Source organism: Tupaia chinensis, unplaced genomic scaffold (genome assembly GCF_000334495.1).
Source record: "Tupaia chinensis unplaced genomic scaffold, TupChi_1.0 Scaffold000673_1, whole genome shotgun sequence".
In the NCBI taxonomy this organism is placed as follows: domain Eukaryota; kingdom Metazoa; phylum Chordata; class Mammalia; order Scandentia; family Tupaiidae; genus Tupaia; species Tupaia belangeri.
The window spans coordinates 142823-145932 of NW_006160196.1; the positions used below are offsets into that span (position 1 = coordinate 142823).

General features: G+C 48.1%; 1 pseudogene; it reads left to right on the forward strand.

Annotated features, from left to right (window-relative positions):
* Positions 1-2393, forward strand: part of LOC102484400 (60S ribosomal protein L5 pseudogene) — an 8825-nt pseudogene extending 6432 nt beyond the window's left edge.
* The last annotated feature ends 717 nt before the right edge of the window (positions 2394-3110 follow it).

The window sequence follows — 3110 nt, forward strand, 5'->3', positions numbered from 1 at the left end:
AAAAAAAAAAAGAATTATTTTATCCAACTTTATTTATTTGTTATTATTATTTTCCAGTTTGATCAGAGAGAGACAGAGAGAGAGAAAGTGAAAAGGCGAGCCACCAGGTCCAGGACTTGAACCTTGGTCGGCCATGTGGGAGTCCAGCATCTTTAACCACCATGCCATCTGCTGACCCCACAGATGACAAATTTATGACTGGGAAAATGTAATGTCATTTCAGCTCACACAGGCAGAGTAGAAGGGCTGGGGGTTGAATCTATGGTGTCTGCAAACATTCTACCCCTGAGAGCACCCCAGAGAAGCTGGCCATGGTGACCCCTGTGACTGCAATCCGCAATCCCACCTTTGCTCAGAAGGCAGGTTCCTGGACCCCATGCCAGAGGTGCCAAGGTGCCAAGGAGGAGAGCTGGGTGGGCCCAGTAATCTGCATTTTTACAAATTCCCATGTGACCTTGTGCCAAATGGTGTTTTTTGTTTTGTTTTGTTTTTAAAGAAGTATTTATTTTTAGTTTCATTTATTCATTTACTTATTTTATTTTGATCAGAGAGAGACAGAGAGAAAGAGTAAAAGTGAGAAAGCAAGCCACCAGGTCCAGGACTTGAACCATGGTCAGCCATGTGGGAATGTCCAGAGCCTTAATCACCACACCACCTGCTGGTCCCGTTCTGTTTTGTTTTGTTTTTAAGACAGGGTCTTGGGCGAGCAGGGGGGGTGGAGGTTAAAGCAACTGGATCTCACATGGTCAACTCTGTGTTCAAGTCCTGGACCTGATGGCTTGAAAATATCATGGGGAGCTAGCAGGTGGTGTGGTGGTTAAGGGCGTTGGACTCCCACATGACCGACCCCAGTTTGAATCCTGGACCTGGCAGCTTGCTTTCTCAGTTTTCCTCTCCTTCGTTCTCTCACTCTGTCCCTCTCTGATCAAATTTTTAAAATAACAATAATAAATTAAACAAAATAATTCTTTAAAAAAAGAAAAGAAAATTACACGGGGCATATGTGAATGCATGCCCAAAATCCTGGTAGAGACAAGGAGAAGGGATTGTGGCGTGGCTATATCCCCTTGGGGTTGATTTCTCACTTTCCCCTGTCTGTCTCTCTCAGTGAGCACACATGCCCTACGGCAAAAAACAAACAAAAAAAACCAGAGTTTCAGTGGTTGTTTTCCTCCTGCCTCGGCCTCAGACAGGGTCCTGCTACGTTGCCCAGGTCGGCCTCAAGCTCATGATGCTCCTGAGTATCTGGGATCAAAATCAATCAGACGGAACCAGCAGTTAGCGTAATGGCTAAGTCACTGGACTCCCATGTAGCTGACCGCAGTTCGAGTCCTGGACCCGGTGGCTTAAACTCACGCCAGGCATGTGTGCATGCGTGCCCAAGATCCCGAGAGGAGAATGGAAGAGAAGGGATTGCGGCGTGGCCATCCCCCCTGGGGGGTGATTTCTCGCTTTCTGTCTCTCTGTCTCTCTCTGTCTTCCTGGCAAGCGCAAGCACCCTATAGCAAAAAGCTCTCCAAAAAAAAAAAAAAGGCAGCCTACTTTAAGAGATACCGAGGGAAATTTAGAAGACAACGAGCGGGTAAAACTGATTACTTGTTCAGAAACGCTTGGTGATCCAGGATAAAGATAAAGTACAACACACCCAAATACGGGATGGTTCGTTAACTAACAGAGATGTCATCTGTCAGATCGCTCATGCCCGTGGAGAAGGGGCTATGACAGTCTGTGCAGCTCATGCACACGAACCACCAAACGCGGCGTGAAGGCCGGCCTGGCAAACGATGCTGCAGCGTACTACACTGGCCTGCTGCTGGCCCACGTGCTTCTCAGTAGGTTTGGCATGGACAAGGCCTATGAAGGTCCAGTGGAAGTGACCGGAGACGAGTACAATGGAGAAAGCATCGATGGTCACCCTGGGGCCTTCACCTGCTATTTGGATGCGGGCTTTGTCTGAACTACCGCTGGCAATAAAGATTTTGGGGGGGCCCTGAAGGGAGCGGTGGATGGAGGCGTATCTATCCCTCACAGGACCAAATGATCCCCTGGTTATGATTCTGAACGCAAAGAATTGAATGCAGAGTCCATCGGAAGCACGTCATGGGCCAGAACGCTGCAGACTACAGGCGTTACCTGATGGAAGATGAAGACGCCTGCAAGAAACGGGTCTCTCAGTACAGAAAGAACAGTGGAACTCCAGACATGATGGAGGGGTGTATAAGAAAGCTCACACTGCTGAGAGAGAGAACCCAGTCCATGAAAAGAAACCCAAGGAAGAAGTTAAAAAGAAGAGGTGGAATCGTCTCAAGATGTCCCTTGCCCGGAAGGAAGATCTGGTAGCTCGGAAGAAGGCAAGCTTCCTCAGAGCTCAGGGGCGGGCTGCTGGGAGCTAAACCAAACTATTTTCTATGACTTCATTCAAGATAAAGACAATAAACTTAACAACAAAGCAGCAAAATAAATAAATAAGTAACGATCAGACAGTATGGTAACATTTCTTTTCTGGCACTCTTTTATACTTTTTTAAAGTTTATTTATTTATTTCCTCCATGAGTAAGAGAGAGAGAGGGAGGGAGGGAGAGAGGGAGGGAGGGAGGAGTTAAGCACCTTCAACATGGTCCCTCTAGCCTCAGCCAGCCCAGATCAAGGACACGCATGAGCCTGGCATTCGGGGGGCTCCAGACACACACCCTGCCCCTTTGCATGTGGGTCAGGATCACAGGGCGTCACATTGACCAGCATCTGGCCCCCCAGTTTCTTGTGTTTAGGAACTAGGATGGTATTTGACATGGGGGACTCCGCTCTCTCTTCCTGCCTAGCATCTCAGGGAACCTTGTGCCGCTGCGTTAAAATTCCCCGTGATCTAAAGCAGAGACTGAAAGACTGGAAGGCCCAGGAGCAGGGAGGGCCGCTGTAGATACCAGAGATAGTAAGGACGGCACAGTAGGGGTGGGTAATAGAGGCAGGGAGGGAGGGCCACAGGGGAAGAAAAAAAGTACGTTTAATTGACAAAAACCTGAAAGCTATTTGCTGATGGTAATGTATGTGGTAATGTCTCGGTCTGGACTGATATGCACGGTATTCAAGCTGGAAAGAGCAATGTTGAGCAC